The sequence below is a fragment of the Ambystoma mexicanum genome, chromosome 11 (assembly GCF_040938575.1).
Source record: "Ambystoma mexicanum isolate Mex_15411 chromosome 11, UKY_AmexF1_1, whole genome shotgun sequence".
Taxonomy (NCBI): domain Eukaryota; kingdom Metazoa; phylum Chordata; class Amphibia; order Caudata; family Ambystomatidae; genus Ambystoma; species Ambystoma mexicanum.
Window position 1 is genome coordinate 351,104,434 of NC_090934.1, and position 25,078 is coordinate 351,129,511.

The 25,078-nt window shown below is 47.8% G+C and overlaps 1 protein-coding gene across 3 annotated transcripts in view; it reads left to right on the forward strand.

Annotated features, from left to right (window-relative positions):
- PPP1R8 (protein phosphatase 1 regulatory subunit 8) overlaps positions 1-25,078 on the forward strand; it is a 407,852-nt gene that overhangs the window by 149,403 nt on the left and 233,371 nt on the right. Inside the window, exon 4 of one of the 3 annotated variants that reach the window (XM_069623059.1) lies at positions 9,852-10,015. The exons of the other annotated variants lie outside the window; for them this stretch is intronic. The gene's annotated coding sequence lies outside the window, so the exon portion shown is untranslated. The remainder of the gene's footprint in view (positions 1-9,851; positions 10,016-25,078) is intronic. 3 annotated transcript variants of the gene reach the window in all.

The window sequence follows — 25,078 nt, forward strand, 5'->3', positions numbered from 1 at the left end:
GTCGCTCGTGCGGGCTTACGCTTGCCCCTTCCCCCTACCCCACCCATCAATCCTCCCTTCCAGCAGTCGGGGACGCCCTCCCTCAGAGCCGAAGTCCAGAAGCTTCTGCATCTGAAGGCAGTGGAACCCGTTCCCCTAGGGGAGCGAGGGGAGGGCTTCTACTCCCGTCTGTTCACGGTGGTGCTCAAACAGGCTGGCCTGCGCGCCTTCTAAATTCAAGATGATCACCCCCGGTCAGATACAGTCCTCTCTACAGAAGGGCGACTGGCTCATCATGGTGGACCTTCAGGATGCTTATATGTATATCCTCATTTGGAGCCCGAATCGGAAATTCCTACGGTTTTCATGGGGGAAGAGCATTTCCAGTTTCGTGTGCTCCCGTTTGGTCTCAGCTCGGCACCGCGTGTCTTTACGAAGATGTCGGTCATCACAGCTTATCTTCGGCTGCAGGGTTTCCATGTGTATCCGTATTTGGACGATTGGCTGCTGCGCAGTCCTTGTCCACTGAAAGCCTCGAGCAACCTTCAATCTCTCCTCCAGTTCCTGTTCCACCTTGGCCTGTCGGTGAATTGGCGGAAATCCTCCATGACGGTCTCTCAGGACTTGATTTTCCTTGGTTTACTTTAGAACACGATCGATTGCAGAGTGTACCTTACTGGGGACAGAATGGCGGATCTGTTCTCCACGTGTCCGGTGTTTATGCAGTTGGAGAGCATTTCGGCCTGGTGGTTCCAGAGGCTTCTGGGCCTCATGGCTTCGTGCGTGCTGGCTCTTCATCTTGCTCGTCTGAAGATGAAGCGGACGCAGATGGCTCTTCGGAGCTCATGGCTTCAAGCAGTGGATCCAGATTCCAAAATGATACTGGTTCCACCTTTCACGAGGGCGGACCTCTTGTGGTCGTCTCTCAGCAATTTGTCGGTGGCCGCTCCCTTCCAGGACCCTTGCCCACTTTTGACTGTCACGATGAGGTTGGGGTGCGACGCTGGATCATCTTCAGGTTTCAGATCTTTTGTCGCCACAGGACAGACAGCTTCATATAAATTATCTGGAGCTCCTGCCGATATTCCTGGCGCTGAAAGCGTTCAAACCAGGCATTGTCAACAAGGTGATCCGTGTCCGCACGGACAATGCGGTGTCCATGTTCTATATCAACAAGCAGGGTGGTACCAGGTCTCCTCCTCTTGTGGATCTTGCCATTCAGATCTGGGAATGGGCCATTCGGCATGGTATTTGGCTGGTTGCAGTACACATCCCGGACCACCTGAATGTCATTGCAGATGCCCTCAGCCGACGAGCAATTGTCTGCTACGAGTGGGAACTAAATACGTGATCCTCTCGGATATTTTTCGCTGTTGGGGCACTCCAGAAGTGGACCTCTTTGCAACATCTACAAACAGAAAGCTTCCCCTGTATGCCAACAGGAACGGGCTCGTAGCCTCCTCACTGGGGGATGCTCTCAAAATTCCATGGCACAACATGAAGGCCTACACTTTTCCGCCTCTTTCTCTGATCCATCAGGCACTTTGCAAGCTAAGGAACACAGTGAATTGCTCCCTACTGTTCATAGCCCCTTGGTGGCTGGCCAGGTTATATTTTTCAGAGCTTCAGCATCTATCGGTGTGCCCGCCGCTCAAGTTTCCGCTGGTCACCGACCTGCTTCACCAGAGCGATCAACAGCTGTGGCACCCCTCCCCACAATCGTTCAGCTTGGTGCCGGAGTTCAGATCTTTAGAGCGCTTCAATTCGTCAGCGTGCACATTATTCAAGCGGCTAGGAAGCCCTCAACAAGATCTCAGTATAGAAGTAAATGGCTATGGTTCTGTCACTGGTGTTTGGCTAGGCAGCTGGACCCTAGGGAGGCTACTATCGACACGGTCCTGTCTTTTGTTTCACGTCTGGCATCCATGTCTTGTCCTACAGGACATATTTATCGGCTGTTGCTGCTTATTTGTCCACTGACCAGTGCTCTTTTTCACCATCTAATCCAGTCAATAAAAGACACTTTGTGGGCCTGATGCATCTTTATCCCCCTGTTCGCAACCTGCATCCAAGGTAGGATTTGAATGGGGTCCTTACGGCCTTGTGTCATAAGCCTTTGGAGCCCATGGCTCCTGTTGATTTTAAGTACCTTTCGTGGAAAGTGTCCTTTTTGATTGCTGTGACTTCGGCAAGGCGTTTAAGTGAGCTTCAGGCCTTCTCCGTGGAGCATCCATTCCTTACTTTTCATAAGGATAAGGTTGTCCTGCGAACAAACCCCGCCTTTCTTCCGAAGGTGGTCTCTGATTTTCATTTGAATCGGTCAATTTCATTGCCTGTATTCTTCCCAGACCCGGCCTCGGAGGCCGAAAGGGTTCTGCACTGTCTGGATGTTAGAACAACCCTGAAGTTCTATCTGGACAGAGCATCTGAGTTTAGGAACTCTTTGCAGCTTTTTGTGACCTTTGGCAATCCACAAGGAAAGCCGTCCTCGAAAACGACCATCTCCCTGTGGATCGCATCCTGTATTTCTGAGGCGTATACCATTCAGGGTCTTCAGGCCCCAAAAGGAATTCATTCTCATCTTGTGCGGAGCAAGGCGGTTGCCGTTGACTTCCAAAAATAAGTGCCATGGGAGACCATCGCGGAAGTGGCTACGTGGGCCTCCTCCATCAGCTTTTTGTAAGCATTACTGTCTGCACCTGAGCTCCAGGGCTGATGCTCAGTTTGGTCAAGCTGTGCTTAGGAACCTGTTTCAGTAAGGAGTTTCCATCCACCCGTAATTCCTGTGAGGAGTGCTTGGGAATCTCCCATAAGTATGGAGGAAAGGGAACGGGACGTAGAAGTATATTAAAGTTACTCACCATAGTGACTACCTTACTCCTAGTCCACAGTCCCCTTTCCTCCATACGCCCACCGTCCCCTCTAAAACGTTTCCTCTGTTATTGCTTAAAGGTCATAGACCTGCTGATAGAGAAGGACTGATGGGCGATGTGCTGGGCAGAGCTAAGGAGGGTGGGGTTACGGCCGTGTGCGGTACCCCACGTAAAAAGAGGAAGGACACATTTTTCAAAAAATGTGATGCTTTTTACGAAGTGCTCCGGTCCTGTCCCACAGGACGGAGGAATGTCCCATAAGTATGAAGGAAAAGGGACTATGGACTAGGAGTAAGGTAGTCACTACAGTGAGTAACTTTTATTACATTTGCAGGTGACCTTTTGCTAACGCTGACCAAGCCACTTTTTTCAATCCCCCATCTAGTGACATTTCTCTGACACTTTGTGTTTCTGGTTTCAAAATACATTCTCCAAAATCAGAACTCCTTTCACTGGGTTCATCCGATCTGTAAGGGGATGTATGAAGAATATTCCCATTCAAAATAGTGACCAATACCTAATGGTTCATTTGACAAAAAAAGTCCTTGGAGCTTTATGCAGCCAACTAGCTGCCCCTTTTTGCAGATATTCAGGACAATCTACACGCCTGGAGATTTATAGCTGTCTCCTTGTTCAGAAGAATAACCTCTATAAAGATGACATCTTAGCAAGCACCTATACATCTTTCAAACCCTGCCGGTATCCTAGCGGAAAAAGCACACTTGGTGCTACAAAGAGAGATTTATATGGATAAATACTAGGCAGGGAGTAGCTAAACAGATTCTCTACCTTCCAACTAGATGAGTATTGCCAGGCCCCAATCTAATGAAACCTGACCACAGTGTTAAGATTTTTTAATACCTTCTACATCCTAAAACCTCCATTCTGTGGAAACGTTTGGAGGACTAGGTGGTTGGAAAAGATAGGCTTCTGGTGTTCTATGAAAGGCCTGCCATTAGAACAACTATGCAAATATGATATAGACTAGGTTAAAGAGGTCTGTCACTACATTCACAGGCCCATTTTAAACCAATGCATGTCAATCTGCATTTCACTCCAACGTATACATCTGGGACATTTATTGCAAGGGAAGAATGGGGTATGAGTATGCCTTTCACATATTTGACAGGGGCGTGATTCACTCCTTCCCTCAATATAAAGGTCAATTTGTACTAGAGAAGGGAGAGAGTTTTCATTACTTTCAGATCTGCCACTGGTTTCTTCATAGGGACATGAATTCAGTAACGGATAAGCCCTTAGCACAGTTTAAATAATTTGTTTTTCTGATCAAAATAATAGGCTTATTTGAAAACTTCATATTGAGAACACTTTAAAGGGAAATGAGATAAAAGTACGCTGATAAGAGAAGTGAGGAACTAGGTGAAGGTAAGGATATAGAGAAATGGAGGCAGATTTGGCTTAGGGCTCGCATATCTTCCATCTGCATGCCTCACGAAGAACAGTTTTAAGATGATATATAGGTGGTACTCTATGCCGGTGGTGCAGAAGCTTTTTCGACGAGATGGAACCGGACAATGTTATGTTATTTGTATAGCGCCTACTGCCATTGGTATGGTTTCAAAGCACTCTGAGGATGCACGCCCTTTGGAAGACCGTAGACTGAGGATTGAGAAGTAATGAAATGAGTGGTAAAATATGTGCATTTATAGCCATAATGAAGGTAGGTAGGGAGTGGCTAGGCCCCCAAGAGCAGCTTGTAATTATCAGGTGGGGGGACGGGTGCTTTGTCAAATTCTCAGAGCACAGGGGTCATAAGTCAGGCTATGTGGACGGCTTGCCCGAACTTTGTGTGGGACTCTGCTGTATTCCATGGGAGGTGCCATTCGTGCTGAGGGTGATGTGTGTTTAGGGTGGGTGTAGTCAAACAGTGTCTATTGCAGATGTTTGTGGCTGTGTGGAGCGAACCCCTGGTGGTGCACAACTGTATTACCTGGGATGTAGTGCATGATGAGGGTCCTGCTGAAGAAAGACTGAAGCAAGTTTGGCAAAACACAATAGTGGTGAGATTCAAAACTGTAAACCCACCCCTGGAAACACTGGGGGAGGAGATGAGGCGAGTCTGGCAAAAAACACAACTGCGTCGAGATCACAGTTACAGATCTACACTTGAAACACTCTGAGAAGCACAAAACCAGCGTGGTAACTATGGCAGTGGCTAGAAACATTGGCACAGTTTCTTAACTGCAAGTATAACTACAGGGGGTGAGCGTGGCATCTGCTGGCGTGACAGGGCAAACAGGCAAACACGGATGGTAGGCGCCCAAAGGGAGGCACCCTTTGCCTGGGCCCTGTGGGTTTCTCTTAAGTAGCTGTGAGGAAGGCATGGTATCCAGCAACAGACACAATGGATACAAGTTTGAAAACCTTTATTTCTCCAGCATGGGGTCTGGCATGGATTCACATGCTCATGAATATTCCCCATCGTCGGGCCGGGAATCCTCGGTATAGAAAAAAATCAGTATCAGTTTCGTTTCTGATCTGTCTTTCTTAGTAGTAACCAATCACTGGTCTCTGGGGTCATACTGCCCCCAGCCAATGACTGCCCTCTCCCTAAGCCCCGCCTCTGGCAGCCATCCTCAGATTTTTACTGCACGTTCAAGTGTTGGGAAGCGCACTCCGGAGATCTTCACGCGAGAGGCCTTTGGCTCCCGGAGGAGAAGTCACTCCACATCAACATCTTGGAGCTCCGTGCAGTGTTCTGGGCCCTCAGGTCTTTTCTTCCTTCCCTCAAGGGCAAGGTGGTGAGGATCTTCACCGACAACACCACCACGATGTTCTACATCTGGAAGCAGGGCGGAACCAGATCCCCCGCCCTATCCAAGGAAGCCCAGGATCTGTGGCATTGGGCCGTCGCCCAAGATATGTTTCTGGTGCCTCTTCATCTGGCAAGAATAAAAAACATGATCGCCGACTCACTCAGCAGAGAGCTGCGCTCGTGCCACGAGTGGGAACTATGCCAGGATCAAGTGGATCGACTCTTCCGACGATGGGGCAAACCCCAAATCGATCTCTTTGCGACGGCGACGAATTCCAAGTGCCGGAGGTTCGCCAGCAGGTTCCCCCAGCCGAGGAGCATGGGCGATGCTTTCTCGTTCCCCTGGGACGGCCTATTTCTTTATGCGTTCCCTCCGCTGCCGTTGCTGCTCCAGCTCATCAACCAGCTCAAGAGGTCCCGGTGCAGGAGGATCCTCGTCGCACCGGCGTGGCCGAGACAGATCTGGTTCCCGGACCTTCTGGACTTGTCAACGTCCACACCAGTCAAGCTGCCGACGGACGCAGAGCTCCTCTCCAGAGAAGGAGGCGCCATTCTTCACCACAACCCGGAGTCGCTGAACTTGCAGGCCTGGCTCCTGCAGCACTAGAGTTTGGAGGGTATGACATCCCGGCCGACTGCGGAGAGGTTCTTGCAAAGGCCAGCGCGTCCTCCACTCAAGTCCTACGGACATAAATGGAAGAGGTTCTCTGTCTGGTGCCGTGCACAGAAGATTAACCCTCTGCAGATTACGGCCCCTCAAGTATTGCCGTACCCACTGTCATTGGCCAAGGCTGGACTAGCTCACGCTTCCATCAAGATACATCTGGCCGCCATCTCACGATGCACCAGAACTACGGGACGGGCGTCCTTGTGGTCTCATCGACTGATGAAGGGATTGTTCCGGTCATTCCCGCCGGTGAAGGCCCCTGCCCCGGCGTGGGAGCTCAACGTGGTGCTGACCAGGCTCATGGGGGGCCCCATTTGAGCCTATGCATTCGGCACTGTTGAAGTTTCTGTCGTGGAAGACAGCGTTTCTCGTGGCCATCACCTCCGCACGACGAGTGGGAGAGATCCAGGCCCTGTCTTGCAAGCCACCATACTTGACTTTTCATGACACGAGGGTGGTGCTGAGGACGCACCCCTCCTTCATGCCCAAGGTGCCGTCGGACTTCCACCTCAACGAACCCTTGGTGTTGCCAGTTTTCTTCCCGTCTCCTTCGTCGCCGGCTGAAAGTACTCTGCACTCGCTGGACGTAGCTAGAGCGGTGAAGTTCTACGTGGACCGCACGAAGTGTTTTCGGAAGACATCACAGCTGTTTGTGAACTTTGGGACTGTGAATCAAGGGAAGTCTCTCTTGAAGACTTCCATTTCCAGATGGCTCTCCGGCTGCATCATGCACTGTCACCGGTTGGCAAACCGACCGCTGCCCGGCCGTCCGAGAGCCCATTCAACCAGAGCGATCGCTGCTACCACGGCGTTCCTGTCTGGTGTACCCCTGCTGGACATCTGGAGGGCTGCGACGTGGAGGTCGACGCACACCTTCACAAGATTCTACTGCGTCGATCGGGACTCCAGGGAGGAGTCCAGGGTCGGCCAAGCAGTGCTGCGCAACCTGTTCGTCTAAGGTGAGCCTGGTGAGGAGGTAAGAGTTGCTTAATGTTGAGTTGTTGTATTGCTTAATGTTGAGCCTGTTGCCACCTCACGTGGTTGTGCATGTGTACACTGCTATGTATTCTCTTATTCATGAGCATGTGAATCCATGCCAGACCCCATGCTGGAGAAGGAACAAGTTACTTACCTGTAACTGTTGTTCTCCAGCATGGGGTCTGGCATGGATTCACATGCAAACCCTCCCGCCTACCCCTCTGCGGCTCTTCAATTGGTCATACTGCCCCTTTACGTGCTACCAAATCTGAGGATGGCTGCCAGAGGCAGGGCTTAGGGAGAGGGCAGTCATTGGCTGGGGGCAGTATGACCCAGAGACCAGTGATTGGTTACTACTAATAAAGACAGATCAGAAACGAAACTGATACTGAGTTTTTTCTATACCGAGGATTCCCAGCCTGACGACGGGGAATATTCATGAGCATGTGAATCCATGCCAGACCCATTCTGGAGAACAACAGTTACAGGTAAGTAACTTGTTCCTTATGAATTTGGTTCGGATAACTCCTAACTTGCCCTAACTCTACAATGGGAGTAATCTCGACCATTAAACAATAATGAATACATCCAAGTCAGTCTGGTCAAAATAAAAAGGCCTACTCTAAGAAAACTTAACCTTGCCCTCCTCCTCAAGATAACAAATGTGTTAAGGGAATACAAAAAGGAAAAATAGTGCGTCAAAAATAAATGTCATAATGGCTTTAGCACCAACTCCCTTCCCCAGATTTAATCCTGCCGGGGCTGGAGAATCTCTCAATAAACCCAGGATAGGTTGATGGCACAGTTCTATCAGTCTAGCACACTTTGGCTTACTGGTACAGTTCAACAGTTCAATTTCAGGCTTTTAACTCTTGGTTGTTCAATCACTTCCTTAGGCTTCAGCTACCTTGTCATTAATACTTAGTTCATATGCTTTCAGTTTCTCCGTTCTGCACAGGCTTCCTTCTGCCAGGCTCGGGCCTTTCTTTTCATGGGGGTTCCCTTCCCCATGTTTTAGCCAAGGTATCTTTCACTGTAGAAGACTTTCGAAACTGCAAGCGATTTACGTAGAGCTCTGCATGACCACTTCCACCTCTTTCCACAGTCCTTCAATTCATAATATTTTGTTGCAGCACCAATGCCTTTTGGTACTTGTAGTTCTTCTTCTTTCACTTGCCTTCTTGACCTTTTCCAAAGTTCTTAAATTCGACTTTTGCCCTCTTTGCTTCTTTCCCAATTTAGAGCTTTGATTTTCCTCTTATTCAACTTTCTTTCATTTGCTCTCCACTTGTAATATGTTTCAAAACAAAGTTCATAACATTTCACAGAGACTTTTGAATATGCGCCTTCCTTGCAGAGGACCCCTCTGCTACTTTCCCTTTAACAATTATCCTCTTCACGTTGTATGGCACATGCACAACTTTCACCTTTCAAATAAGTCACTTTCTCTTTAACATCAACTGGACTTTTTGTTGCTCTCGATTACTCTCCAGTTGTGCAAAATGACTTGCTTTAATCTTTTCCTCGCACTTCAAGCCTGTTACCAACACCTCCGCTGCTCCTCCCCAACTTTGCTGTTCACCCAGAAGGCTCGCGGGCAGTTTCCTGGCACCTGGAAGGTTTTTTGCTTCCGTTCGCTCGGCTCTGCTTTACGAACACTCACGGCTTCTTGAAAGCTTGGAGATCTCGCTTGGCTTATTTTCAATCTTCTCAATTGTTGGCCTTCCAACTCCCACAGCCTCGTCCACATCCGCCTCGGAAGAGCTGTTCATTCATGTGCCCAGCCTCTGTGTGCTTGTGCACACCACCTTTTTAATTTCACAGGAAGTCTTAATAAGTGGCAGGTGTACATTAGAGCTACGTGCCTGACTCTGCCTGGCCTCATTACAGGGACAAGGCCAATGCAAGTCAGGGTGTGTAATTCTAATGACCTCATTTCTCTTCTTGGTGCAGTACCTTTGTCAAAACCAAGTGGGGAGGAATTATGGGAGTTGTAATTTCCCACAAAATAAACAGGGATAGGGGTTAGATGGGTTGTGGAAAAAGGGATACCATGTCTCGCTATTGGGTGTTTCACCCCCAACCCCTGAGACCTCCTACCTGGGTGATACTGCCTCGTTTGTCCACCCCCAGGGTCAGGAACCAAAAGTCATGGGCTTTGTCCTGGCCACCTGAGTAAGGGATCCCCAGGGACTAGGTTGTGAAACACCCTCTGGTTTTTCACATAGCTGTGTTCGTCAGTCACCTAACACAGAGGACCACCAATCCGGTTGCAGGGGAAGGGCGGCAGAGCTGCGAAGGGAAACACGGAAGCGATGGGGCTATGGGTGGGGCTTTGGGCTGGGGAAACAAGTGGAAAGCGCAAGAGAGCGCTGAGGGCCCAAGAAAAAGAACACACTTACCATGTTGCTTGCACTGCGAGGAGGTTCGCCTGTGTTGGTGGTGATGCAGTAAAACAGGAATCTTTGCTCATGTGGTGGCACTGCCCTAACTAGATAATGTTTTGGTTGCAGCATTGAGTGTTCTAGGGGGCTAAACACTTCCAAAAGTCACTTAGATTATCTTTCTATCACTCCAGGTGCCGCTCTCCGGGAGACCTTGTTCTAAATCCCTGCTAGTGGCATGACTACTCAGAACAGGATATTGAACGACTGATAGGATCACGGAGATGAATAGTTGGCTCTTAAAGATGTGGACCATCGTCCTAAATGAAAAGCATACTTATTTCCTAGCAGAATAAAGGTATCTGTGTTCTTAGTATTTGGGGTCCTTTTTGTTATGTTAAAGATAAAAATAATGATTGAACGTGGCTTTAGGCTGGATTTCTGAGAACTGTCTTAATGGAGCGCATGGTTTCCTATTAAAGATCAGGATTGCTTAGAGGAGCCCCCTTAGCGGTCAATGTGATAGTTCTGTGAAGAATAAGAATTGTTTTCCTTTACTTGATAATTTGAGACTGAAGGGTTAAGCCATAGCTATCATAAATTCTTTAATTCAGGTGGGGTTGACTGTTTCATTTTTGTTCTGTTTCCTCCTTTTGTTTTAATGTTGATGGTTTCATTTCTGTACTGTTTCCTTCTCCTTTAATATACTAGCATTGATCTGATTGCAATTGAGTGAAGATATACAACTATGTTTGCATTTAAAAACGCTATGAACGGTTTGTGTTGCCTTTACAATAAAAAGATGATGTTGGAAAAATAAAGACCTTGCAACATAACCTCATTAAGCGAGAGGAAAGCCATTGAGACTGAACGTTTCAAAAGGATCAATGTCTTGGGACGAGACCTTGCTGAATGTCTACATTGAGTGAAAGAGCCCTCACAGGTTGATCCAGAGCATTTTCAAAGAAACTGAGGATCATTGGATGAGAAATGACTCTTGTTATGAGTGGAGTGGCAGGGATTTCTAGTTGAAGTCCCACGTGGTTGGATGCTGGTAAGGGGAGGGGGTTGGAATGGGTTGATGAATGAGAGAGAGGAGGAGAAAGTAGGAAAGTTATCTGGAAAGGAGTGGGTTGGATGATGGGTGGGAAGAGTTATTGTGTGTCACATTTGCTTTAAGAATCACTCAGTCTCAGAGGCGATTCAAGTTCTTTTCTCAACATTTTGTAGGGCCTATGGCTGGCGTATCTCTCATCTAGTGTGGAACCTACAACCTTACTCGGGTGTATCTGATCCAAGGTTAGTAGATACCTAAGATTGACCCCTACTGTCTATTCCCATCTTCCACTGGCAATAAGGACCTTAAGCCTGAACACATCTCATATCTCACTAAATTTCCTCAGGAACTTTTTAACTCTCTAAACTATCCTGTGGTATGTGGTCTAATGGGATTCAGGATGGTGCCTTGCAAATTACTTGTTGTATTGAGGCCCTGTCGAACATGCTCACCCGCCATCTTCTTTCCTATTCTCTCTTCCTCTCTGCCTAATTCCTCCCACCAATGTTTCGTCCCTTCAGCCCTCCTTGGTCTTCCCTCCACACCAATACTTCTATTCCCTCCTCCACACTACTCCTCCTGTCACTCAATACCATTCGTTTCACAACCACTCCTTACACACTGACCTGTCTACACACTCGCCACGCACACAAACAATCCTGAAGATGACATGGGTGAGTTGCAGGATATGGCTGACCATGCCTGTTTTGTTAATTTGATATATTTTTGTTTTACAAACCATTCCCAATACAGTGGATTACCAAAGCCCACTAGGAGCATTGTGCAGTTCCGTTTTCAGGTACACCACCTGAATTTGAAGCACAGTTTACATATGTCCCACTGGGACACCATCAAAAGGGTGTATACAAATATAGAATGTATGCACACATAATGTATAATGCTAAGATAACAGAAGATGCTTGGTGAGAATCAGTCCCTTTGAACACAACATGGGGGTCAGACGGAGAGATTCTTGCCAAGTTCATGGAGAGGCCACCTTGGACCTAGCCATATAGGTTTCCTCATCTCATGTATTTTTTAAATGATGCCAATGTTCAAACGACCTGTAGCAAAAACATATCCTTTTACCCAAATTGGGAAGCCAAAGAAGGCAAGTTCTGGGATGAAAACAAAATAAAGGAAGCCCTGCTTAGTGGTAAAAGTCACATCAAATATTCACCAGCTATGTTAGCATCCTGGGGTATACAAACCGAATTGTGCAATAAAAGGGGCTTTGAGTCCAGTGTATGTCCTTACAGCCTGGGTTTCACACAACACTTCAGAAAACTTTGCAAATTAAATTGGGAAGTTTTATTCGCGTATGTTAGGTTGTTGGAACCTGACCCCTGTAGAGGCGATTCTTGATGCTGGTGCTCCCCGCAGGCAATGCTCTGACATTTGGCGGGCTATTAAAACCTTTTTAGCCCTATAAGTATTGTTGGTGTGGAAAGATGCTTTCGAATGGATTGTGTCCTCCAACGTATTCCACATCTTTGACATGTAATGTCCACAGCTGTGCACTTCGGAAACTTTTTCGGCAGAGGGTGTCCTGCGTTGATGACGTCGGGTCGATGTCCTTCGAAGGCCACGTCACCGGATGTTATCATTAGAACACACGGCGCCCGTAGCCTCCGTTTCATTTTTTCTGCAAACGTGTTTGCTTCGAGAACTTGCGCGCCTCGTGTGTTTCATCGTAGTGATGTCTTCGTCTTCGACCCCTCCGACTCTGTGGTCTGGCTTCAAGACTTGCCGGGACTGCAAGTCTAAAATGTCGATCACCGACCCGCATCACATTTATTTTTTGTGCTTGGGCGAGAGTCACGACACCGACTGTTCTAAAATCCAGTCGCTGACTGCCAAGGCCTTGCAGGAGCATAAGGGGAAGCTTCAAGTTGTTAGGGGTTCTAAGCCCAGTAAGTCCCCGAAATCGAAATCCAAAGGGGTGTCCACTGGCGAGACTCCACGTTGCGAGGAGGCCCGGGGTTCTCGGTCCCTGAGTGGTTCCTGCCATTCTTCTTCCTCGTTGCAGCATTCTCCGAAGCGCCGTCCCCGGTCGCGTTCCCAGTCATCCTCAGAGGATGGAGCCGGAAGGAAAGTGGCATGCCCGACGAAGTCCTCGACTCCGGAGGAATGGGCTGTCTGTAAGGAGTAGATGTTGGTGATTTTTCAATCGCAGGGCACGATTCCGGTCGCGACTTCTGATGAAGCCGGCAGGGAACGGTCCCATACCGCGGCTCGCACACCTTCGGGCTCGGGTCTGCAACGCGACTCACATAGGGAACCTTTGAGGTCCCGTTCGGACAAGGCTTCGGATAGTCGCAATAGACATGCATCCAGGTCTCGGTCCTCGTCCCCAGCGAGACCGCTGCAACCTGCTAAGTGCTCGAAGCCTGCTTCAAATTGGTCGACGCCGTGTCCGTCCGACTCAGACGTCGAGGATTTGCCTTCTTATCAGCAGTCGGCACCGTTGTCGACACCGAAGCCTTTGGCACGCTCGATGCCTAAGCTGTCGACGCTCTTGGCGTCGAAGCCTTCGGGGCCCTTGACACCTTCGGGGATTTTTGCCTGAAATTTACCATTGGAGTACCCTGATCTGGTGGATCCTCCAAGGAAGGCTACTGCTAAGTCTGTGAGGCCAGTGGTGGACTCCAGGCCTCCTGTCCCCAGACCAGGTTGTCGCCTCCCTCTGGATGACCTAAGGTCTGATTTTGAGGTCCCTGTTGAGCGAATTTGGCAGGCCTGAGCCTGGTGCTCAAGCAGAGTCGTCATACAGGCGGCTCATGGTTAGGGTCACAGAGTATCTGGGCTGGTCCAGTTCTCCTGAAGATTTTGTACAAGATGATCTTATGGACATCTTAGACCAAGGTCTGTCCTCTGTACTTTAAAGTACACAGATCAAAGCATAGACCCTGTTCAGAAAAGTAACAGTATTTCCAGGGAAGTCAAACCTTATCAAACACATTTAGTATAGGAAACACTGATTCATGGGGAGTAAAACCATCAGTTACTTTTAGTTTACTTTACAGTAAGTCAAGGGTAGTAGACCCTGTCATTCATGCAGTGACACCCTGTTACCAGGATACTTTTCTGAATAGTGGAACACAAATTCATGGAACAGTATAAACCTATAACTACATTCAGTATAACACACCGTTATAGCATGTGAGTAAGCCCTTTGGGTGTATGTAATATACTATTACAGTTGCTTTTTAGATCAGTGGAACACAGACTAAGGTAAGCAATTACTAACTTAATGTAGGATGGCACAAGGCAGACCAAGATAAGGCAAATCTACAATACACGTATTAATAATGGCACACGGCTATTCAAGTTAAGTAAAACCCCAGAGAGACTTATTTTAGACAGGCTGTACATCTGGTCAGGGAAAGCAAGACCCAGCTGGTATACAATAATATTCTGAAAGAAATAGTTCAGTGACGCTAATAGCATTACTTTTGGGAAAGAGTCATAACCAATTCACACGTGAGTAAAATAACCTTACATATACTTTTCAGAATGGCAGAACACATTGAAGGTAAGTAAGTACTTTTGTAAATGCTCACTCTGAGTGACAGTTACCAACCAACTCCTAAATGAGAAAGTACTCTTTTAAAAACTTGGTCTCTTTTGTAGGCAAAAGGCCCAATCCTTAGAAGTAGTTCCCTATTCTTGGAGCAGGAGCCAAAAGCTTTACAGAAATCACACAGGGTTAAAGTAAATACCCCAGCTAACATAGTACCTCAGCACAGAAGAAACGTTTGCAGCAGGGGAGACTTCAGGATTTGCAGCCAAAAACCTGGTCAATGAATTCCTTGTCATGAAGACAGGACACTGGAAAGGATTTTGCAGCGATCAACTCGGAAGGCTCCAGGCAAGAGTTTCTTTGTGGCTGCGTGTATGTGATTTTGGTGCCCTTTTCAGGAGCCGAGAGAAGACGGAGTATCGCTGACTGGATTCTCAGCTCTAATCTGTCCAGCACTCTAGTGAGGGGACTTCAAGGACTCAAATCGTGTCCCTGGAGATCCAGCAGGATGCCACCAAAGTTTCAGGTCAATTTGGTAGACTTAAACCACCCGATGGCTCGAGGTCCCAGGGTATTGGAGTACTGAAGCCCTGCAAGGTCACAGCACGCCATGGGATGGCTCCAAATGCAGTTCGTGGGATGGCTCAAAATGCAAGTCGTCTTGATTCTAGTGGATCTCGCCAGGCTCTGGGTCGGGTTCGTTTTCGGAGTCCACAGGTAACTTGGAAGCGCTACAGCAGGCCTGGGTTACAAAGCAGGCTCTCTGGTCGCTAGAAATCGTCTTAGCCGCGCTTTCTTCATCTTTTTCAGATTCAAGTCCAGTGGTCGACTTGTCAGCAGCTTCCGGGTTCAGAGTATTTAACAGGAACTACAGTACAACCTCTGCAATCTCGATCTCTGCATTTTACAGAAAGGGGCGTTTTGGCTGTCCAATAAGGACAGCCAGTCCTCCATTAAGACTGGGCTCCTTTCAGGCAAGGTGAAAGAAAGGGGTGGAGAGTTTTGGGCTTCTCCCTCGCTTTCTGCCTTCTCTGACACTCTGAAGCCTTGGCAATGAATACAAAGAATTCACGCCGAAGACAAAATTCCCACTGAGGTCCCCACTTAGAATGGCAGGGGAAGAAATCAAACTACAAACAAACCAGCAAGAAATTGCTAAAAAAACAAAACACTTCTGTGCATTATAGAGGCTGAATTAATACCCTCTGAGTGAAAATGACTAAGACATAAAGGTAAAACCACTGCCACCAGCCATTCATGCAAACTTGCAATTGTAATACAAATGTTAAAGGGATGCATTGTATCCCTCCAGCACTCTACATAAGGTGGGGTCTGCTGGCTCACTATATAAAATGTAAAGGGGTATGAAAATCCCGCTTTACTACTTGGGAACTGTAGTTCTCACAAGTGTAGCCAGAGAAAATGTAAAGGGGGAGCCCAAAAGGGTAACCCAGCAACAATAGACTAGATTTGCAAAAAAGTTGGCAGAGGATAAAATCAAAGACACTATGGAGTCTCAAAAATGACACCCATAAAAAGAGTAAAAGGGTAACCGAGTGTGGAAAAAGGTTCCCACTCATTGAGGTATAAGGAAAAATAATCCAAAAGTCAATCAAAAAAAGTTCTGGGGGTCACAAGTGAGGGAGATTTAGCACGAACCTTAAAATCATACCTAGCAAGTACACTCGCACCAGATTGCACATCGCACCCAACAATAGACAGTGCCACACTTTTAGCTGATTCTGTCCCTGACCACGCTTCAATTCACCTAAGGGAATGCATACATTTAATGTGTTCCCAGCTAAGGCTCTTGACAATGCGTTACCTCCAAGTATGAGTGCTTCCGCCAAATTGGCTTCTTGATGTAGGAAGATTACTGACTTTAATTCCAAAAACATGAGCACTATCGAGCAACGGGCACTCCTTGATTCAAGTACCTCTGAGTGCCTGAAAGTGGCATCTGATGACTGACAAGAAATTGATTGTGTGCCTATTAGCAAGATCAGTTCTGTGCAGGAGACTTTGGACTCTGGGTCGATTGGCAATCGATGCAGAGGTCCTCAAGTTTGCACTCTCACTGGGATCTTTATCCAATACTCTTATTTTTACAGAACACTCAACCGGGTCGACGCTGAACTAGTCTTATCCTTCCGTAAACAAAACTATCTACTATATGACCACAGGACCTCGAGGAAATTACTAACCTCAAACCGCCTACTATATCTGCCCTTCACATGTGCTTACATCCATGATGGATCTGTATGATATTTGCATTGAGATGAAACGCACTGCCCTCCTCAATACCATTAACCAGCACCTGGATACCTGGAATTTGCACCAGGGCCACCATCCCTGGCACAAGATACCTTATGGGCCCATGAATATTATGTGCGTGCTCTTCCCCCCCCCCCCCCCCCCCCCTTCCCGCTTTCCCCCAGCCGGGGTTCCTCCATGCTTTCTGAACCATGTCATTTCTAATTCATAATCACCCGTCATTGGGGCCAAGCTCAAAAAAGAGAGGAACCAGAAAAAGGTAAATCTAAATAGATCATCCAGGAAATGTTTACGGCGCTTAAACCTAAAAAGTGGGGAGGGAAGCTATCGCCACCAAACAAATGGTCCAGACAAAAATCACGGATTGCAAAATCGCTAAACCGATGAAGGGAAAACCATTATAACCTGAATGTGAGGCTGAGATTCCTGTGGAATCGATTCCAGAGACGCTTGCGGAGTTGCCCTGTCTCTGCCACTGGGCTTCTTGCCTATTCTATTAAGGAGGTGGGCCCCAAATGGCCGATTTGGAAAAGTTACCAGTACAACTCTGCAATTGAGTCTCATCCTATGTAAAATCTAATAATTTGAGATTCTCTGAACCAATTATAGAAGGTACACAAGATGGAAAGCAGCACATAAAAGATCCTCATTTTACACAGAGAGTGACCCTCAAATGTATATTGTTGGATGGACCTAAGCCTCTGCTTAACGGAACCATTGTGTGCTTGTTTTATGACCTTCACAAGTTGATGCTCATAACATCTAGAGACTTCGACCTGGTGGAATTCATGGATGACAGTCGACTAGATGTAGTCTCCCTGGACATTTTGTCTAGAGTAATCCGCAATATCTTGCTATCCGAAACACATAACTTCAGATAGATGGGCTACAACATTTCTTTCTTCTTTCATGTTCACCAGTACAACTTGAGGTCCCCCCTTTTGACGACCTAACAATTACGTGCAGGAAGGGCACTGGGGAGGGTGCAGCCACAGGTTTGTGAATTAAAACAACCTTGCACTGGAGAGAATTTCGGACTGGACTTGGTTATTAGTGACGTTAGTAAGATCCCTAAAGCAAATGTGGCAGTGCCCACATAGATTTTGGTAATGTACAGTCCTTAAACATCATGAAACACCAGAGGACATCGACACCTTTTATGTATTTCAAAGTCATGCACAATACTGAGAACATATTCAAGTGATACTGCTGGGAACGCACACTCACACATTTGTTGTCCTTGAGCAAAGGGTTTGTATTTGGACTGATTTGCATACCCACAATGCTTTGCTGATGTGGATAGGAACTGGAGGTGAGCTTCCAGCGATTGCTCCCATGTGGCGTTATGGAATGTATATTTGCAAAAGAAACTACTGCTTAGCGATGCATGGATCATACCATCTCATTTATGTGTCGGGTGAATACATTTAAATCTAAACATGGGTCCTGTATGAGCCTGAGCATATACATATATATTTCTGAGGCTTGTGGAATCTGCTTAGATCACATGCTGTGCATAGGCCGACATCTAGTGGAAGCTGCAGAGTATTAGTTTGTTTTTCGAAACTCGAAAATGGGCATTGACACAGGGCGTGCCAGTAATACTATCCCTAGTGTGACGTCCACTGTACCCAGGATCCCTCACACGTCTAGGATCCTCACATTGTTTTTTTCTGCCATACTGGTCGGAAGCATTTTGCGGAGTCCCCTGGCCTTAGCCATACTTTTGCTAAAATATTAGTTTATTTACATCCTTCCCCACCCCAACGGCGAACTTCGACACTCGACGCCGGCTGGAGAAGAAATCGACCGTCGGCTGCTGCACGACGGATTTAGGCCTCGGAAGGCTTCTGGCCTCGGCCCGGGCCTTGGAAGGCCTCTGGCCTCGGCCCTGCAAGTAGGGAGAGTGGGGGGTTGTACATACTCTACACTCTTGGTATATAGGTACAACTTATACATTTCCTACACTTAACAGCCCGCTGCTTCAAGTTGCGTATGGAGGGTACCCCTTTTCAATTCTGCCCCAAGTGCAATCGCAAATACCCTTGGGTCGACAGGCACGCCACGTGCAATCTCTGCTTGCCGAGGGACCACCCCGAAGCGAACTGCAGAGCGTGTAGTAGGTTTAAACCTAAGACAATTAAGGACCGTTCGACGAAGCGTTGGGCCCACCACGCCAGGCAGGCGGCCATGGCAGCGGAGGGCGCCTTCAGCGACGGCAGCGACGCCGTACTTTCGGACAGCGAGGGCATTACGGCGTCGAAAGACAGCCGAGCGCAAGTCCCCGACCTCGGAAGGTCGTCCGGCAGGGCGGCTATGGGGAAGACCCCCGGCGACACAAGCGCTTCACACACCACACACACTAAACACATGAAGTCCAACCGAGACTCGACGACGTCGAGTTCTCGGAAAGAGGCACAAACAGAACGGTCCGATTCGGTGTCCTCTGGGCGTTCTCGATCGAGATCGCCGCATGACTCCAGGCAATCATCCACTCTTGCCAAGAGTGCCTCGCTCCCTAGGCTAACAGAAGTTCGATCGTCGGACGAAGACGACTTCCACCCCCAGGCCGCGCTCCAGGAGTCGGAGCCTGCAGACGAAATAAGCGAGGCCCCACGCTCGAAGGACAGGGACCCTACCCCCGATCCTCGACGGCAGGCGTCGAAAACCTCCGGAGCCACTAAAGGACAGGGAACACATTTTTCCACTCACGGGGAGGGGGGAAAACAGCAGAAGAAGCAGCCTTTGCACTCTTCCACACCTGTGAAACACACCACTCCCCCTAAACAGACAGACAAGACCAGGTCTGCTGATATGTCTAAAAGCAGCAAATCTACTCAAGATAAATCCCAGAGACTTGCTGAGAGAGTCCTTCCCAGTTCCAAAAAATGGTCCAGTGAAGACATAGATAGGGTCATGTCAAGGATGCCTTCTTTGGCTGATTTTTACGATAAAAATCCAGACCATTTCCTTTCGTATGATCCACAAGGGGCGACACCCTCAGGCTCTAATGATCCTATCCCCTCGAATAAGGAGCCCCGGTTTGAAACACTGATGAGGTCTACAGACCCCTTCGAGGTACAACAATACTCAAGACCATACTCGCTGTATCAAGGAGAGACTTCCTTTGGTGAGGACCAAGAATTTGGCATGGTAGAAGAACAAACCGGGACTGGCTACTATGGGGATGATGAGGACCAAGAAGACCCTGAAACCTACACAGTATATTCCCCGGTAGAAAACGAAGCCCCGGTTACCGACTCCCCTGTCGATAACCAACCCCTCCTAAACGAGGTTCTCGCACGTGCAGCAGAACATTTCCATATTGACACCCACGGTGTCCAAGAGGAGAGGGACTTCGCAGAGGAGTTAGTGGGAGAAAGGAGGCCTGTTGCTCAGACCATCCCTATCCTTAAGTCCATTCAGCGAAGAATAGACCCGTCCCTGGTGAATCCGAACCTCAGCAGAGCAGTCAATCCCAGGGTTGAAAAACTTTTCAGGGCAGCCCAGTCTGACCCTCTCTATATAAGAGGACATCTGAAGCCAGACTCCCTAGTTGTCACTAACACTCGTAAGAGGGCTGGGACACCCTTGTCATCGTCCGAAGCTCCTCCCGACAAGGAGAGCAAAAAACTATATGGTTTCGGCAGGAAAGTAGCCTCAACGTCCGCCTATCAAGCAAGGATTGCAAACTCCACCACCATGTTGGCCAGCTACAACTGCCATCAGTGGGAAGAAGTCGCGGCACTCATAGCCTCTGCTCCTGAACCTTTAAAGGGCCAGTTAGCTCGAATTTCCGCAGAGGGTAGAGCCGTGTCTGGTTGCATTTTGAAAGCAACCTTTGACGCCGCGAGAACGCAGGCAGATTGATAGCAGAAGCCACTGTTATCAAGAGACATGCATGGTTACGGCAGTCTGGTTTTAAGGCAGAAACCCAGGCATCATTGTTGGACAAACTGGTGGAAGCCGGTCTGTTTGGGAAGGCGGTCGAAGACGCACTGAAGAATGCCAAGGACGAATACGAGACACTCGTCCCTTGGCCAGTTAACCAATAAACCCCCTAACCAGAGAGGGAATAGTAATTTTCGTCGCCCACGCGGCCAAAATTCCCAGAGGGGATCTAACTATTCCCAGGGGCACGGTACACAGTGGAACAACAGCCAACAGTCTACCCAGGGTTACGGCATGGGTAATAGGAGAGGTCGTGGTAAAGGCAGAGGCAGCCGCAGCAAGGGAGGCAGCACGCCTCCACCAAAGCAGTGACGCTCAGTTCAGGGTCCGTTCTCACGCAACCCCAGTAGGGGGACGCATTTCCAACTTCACCCAGGCTTGGGAAGGGATCACATCAGACAGATGGGTGCTGTCAACAGTATCCACAGGGTACTGTATAGAAGTACTGCAGCGTCCCCGGAACCATCCTCCACGACAAAGAGTACACTCCTTAGAACATCAGAAGATTATCCTCGAGGAGATCGCCATTCTGCTAGAAAAGGACGCGATAGAACTCGTCCCGGGACACCAGGTAAACAAGGGTATTTATTTAACTTACTTCCTTGTGCCAAATAAAGATTTGACAATGCGCCCAGTATTGGACTTACGGCTTGCCAACAAGTATGTCAAGCCCCAAAAGTTTCGTATGACTACGCTACAAGAGGTAATCCCCCTCCTAAAAAAGGGATTACATGGCAACCTTGGATATGAAAGATGCTTATTTTCATATTTCCATGTTCCCAGCGCACAGAAGGTACTTGCGCTTTAAGGTGGACAGTCGACACTACCAATTCAAGGTACTGCCCTTCGGGATAGCTTCAGCACCAAGGGTATTCACCAAGGTACTGGCGGTGGCGGATGCACACCTACGCAGGGAGGCAATCCCGGTGTACCCTTATCTGGACGACTGGCTCATAACGTGGGGGAAACCCCAGTAATTTGCAGGACAAACATTCAAAGGACTATCGACCTCCTCCACGAGTTAGGCTTCTCAATCAACGAGAAAAAGTCAAGCCTGGTGCCAAGCACCTCCAAACAGTTCCTAGGAGCAATCCTAGATACTCAAGAGGGGTTGACCTTTCCTTCAGAGGAAAGAATTCTGAATATACTACTGCAAATTCCGCATTATCAGTCCGGTCGCCAAATAACGGTACGCAAAGCAATGCGTTTACTGGGCATGATGGCGTCATGTATTTACCTGGTCCCCCGCGCGCGCCTGCGCATGCGCCCCATGCAGGAATGGTTGGCGAAACAGTGGTCTCCGGCAAGTGGTCAGTGGGACGATCTAGTGGTCGTTTCGCCAACACTAGTACAAAGCCTTCACTGGTGGACAAGAGAGAATCTCGCACAGGGGAAACCCTTTTACTATCCTGAAGTACAGGCAGTAGTCACTACCGATGCATGTCTGACGGGGTGGGGAGCTCACCATCTCCACCACACAGCTCAGGGTCTCTGGTCTCCCTCAGTGGCCAAGAACCACATCAACCTGCTAGACCTTCTGGCAGTATTCAGAGCGCTTCAAGCGTTCGAGCCCCACCTACTAAACCTGTCAGTGCAAATCCGGACGGACAGCACAACAGCCATGTTCTACCTGAACAAGCAAGGAGGGACTCGTTCGCCAAATCTGTCCAAGCTTGCCCAGAAAATCTGGATATGGGCACTCAGACGGAACATCTTCCTGTCATCACATCATGTTCCAGGGGAGCTCAATTCCCTAGGGGATGCTCTGAGCAGAGACTACCTCCCAGAGGAATACGAATGGGTTCTACACAGAGAGGTCGTAGAAGATCTCTCGGTGGGGTTTCCCCATTATAGACTTATTCGCCACAAGCGAAAACAGACAATGGCCAGGATTTGCATCCAGTTTCCCCCAACCAGACTCCCAGGGGAACGCCCTGTGGATGAACTGGTCAGGGATGTTTGCGTACGCTTTTCCACCAACTCCTCATCAGGAAAGTGGTGAACAAGATGAACAGAGTCGATGATGCTCGTCCTAGTTGCTCCCATGTGGGCAAGACAACCGTGGTTCCCACACCTACGCAAGATGGCGGTGTGCGAGCCCATAAAACTTCCAGCCTGGTACAACCTACTGTCCCAGCACCAAGGTCAAACAGTGCACCAGCAACCCAACTCAATGAACCTGGCAGCATGGCTCCTGAGGTCATAGAGTTTGGACATCTCAATTTACCACAAAGGTGTATGGACATCCTAAAGGAATCTAGGAAACCAAACACAAGGCACTTTTACTTTGACAAGTGGAAGATGTTTGTTATCTGGTGCCAGAGTAGACAAATCAACCCTGTTGATTGCACTCCTTCCACTATTGTTACATACATGCTCCACCTGCTAGATGCAGGATTGGTTTTTAACTCACTGAAAGTACACCTGGCAGCCCTGTCGTCATACACCACTTCCCATAGCAAGGTCTTGTGGTGGAAAGTACCAGTAGTTAAAGCCTTCATGGAAGGAGTAAAGAGACTTCACCCTCCTATTTCAAACCCACCACCAGGGTGGGACCTTAATGTGGTGCTAGCCAAGCTCATGGGTCCTCCTTTCGAGCCCACGCATCAAAGCAGTCTCAAACACCTGACTTATAAAACGGCCTTCTTAGTAGCTATTACTTCTAGAAGAAGGGTCAGTGAAATTCAGGCTCTGTCAGTGCAGGATCCCTTCTTTACTGTCCATAAAGACAAACTGGTTTTACGCACACACCCTAGGTTCTCCCCTAAATTTATATCAAAATTCCATGTAAACCAGTCCATCGAGCTTCCGGCTTTCTTCCAGGACCCTCAAAGCTCGGCTGAGGTGAAACTACACACCCTAGATGTGCGTAGGGCGGTCCTCTACTATGTAAATAAAACCAGACCGCTAAGAAAAACAGATCAACTGTTTGTCTCCGTAGCTACAGGCAGCGAGGGGGATCGAGTCTCTAAAGGTGCCATCTCGATGTGGATTATTAACTGTATCCAGCTGTGTTACTCACTCTCTGAAAGAACTCTGCCATTCACGCCAAGAGCCCACTCTACTAGAGGCATTGGGGCCACTCTGGCTTTCATTGCAAATGTACCCCTTGACACCATTTGCAAAGCAGCTACTTGGAGCTCTATTCACACTTTTACTCAGCATTACTGCATTGACACCCATTCCAAGGCAGATACACAAGTGGGACAAGCGGTTTTAAGACACTTATTTGCTCATGACACTTCTCACATCCCACCTCCTTCTTCAGGTACTTCTCGCTAATCTATGCACAGCATGTGATCTAAGCAGATTCCACCAGCCTCAGAAGGGATACATTACTCACCGTAATCGTATTTCTGATGCTTGTATCTGCTTAGATTCACATGCGACCCACCCTTCCTCCCCTCTGAGAGAAGGCGCATGGTTGCTTGTAGTCTTACCTTTCTATCTATCTGCTTGGATTATATGTACTCGCGCTACTCCTCATGCTACCTCATGTCAGAAAAAATACAATCTGAGGATCCTAGACGCGTGAGGGATCTTGGGTACAGTGGACGTCACACTAGGGATAGTATTACTGGCACGCCCTGTGTCGACGCCCATTTTCGAGTTTCGAAAAACAAACTGTAATACTCTGCAGCTTCCACTAGATGTCGGCCTATGCACAGCATGTGAATCTAAGCAGATACAAGCATCAGAAATACGATTACAGTGAGTAATGTATCCCATATATTCACTAACAAAAAGTTAAGTTTGTTAAAGGGACGTTATGGTTAAGTTGCACTCGAAAAAACCTATGAAATTCAATGGAAAAAAGTTGCTACAGGGATGTTATGGTTACAGGTAAACCCTAAAACCCCCAGAAATGTGCAAGTTATGGTAAGCTAAGCAACCATAACTCGCGCCACCAGTGTCCACTGCAAGGACTAACACCTAACCTCAACTGCAGTGGCGCTTAGTTGGATGTGAAAAAATATATTTACAATATTCCATTTATTACATGAGTGGCAAATAGTTATTAAAATCTTTGCAGATCTGTACTTCATTTTTGAATATCTTTTATCCTTGAATTTACACTTATTTTTATTACGTATTATGTGCAATTGCGTGTGTTTTATCATGGTAATATGTGATTAATAAAATATGTATGTTTTAAACTGTCCTTGACCTAGTCTATCCCCTCCTTGGTTTGCACCATTGAAGTCGAAACATTCATTGGCTAATGTTATAATGGTTATTTTCCGTGTGATTGCTTTTCTGCTTTTCTCGACTAACACCCATGACATCAAAGATGCCATCACAAATCTCATTCATGACATCACTGACGACATCATATGTGTGGCTCCCTCTTTTTTGTTGACTGACAACAACCCTGCAGTTATTGCGATTTGCGCGGACCTTTCCAGGTGTCTGCACGTGGGAATAGGGGAATGAATTTCAACCAGGGTAGGAGATGTCCTTTGTAGTGGTGGCTCTTAGAAAAGCTGGGTTTTTTCTATTTTTTAAAACGTCCACCGTAATAACTCTTTTTTTTAAAAAAAAAAAAAAAATTTTTTGCGCTTTTATCATAGTTTTTATTTGTTGGTCTGCGCCTCACATTCTTACAGTACCATCTT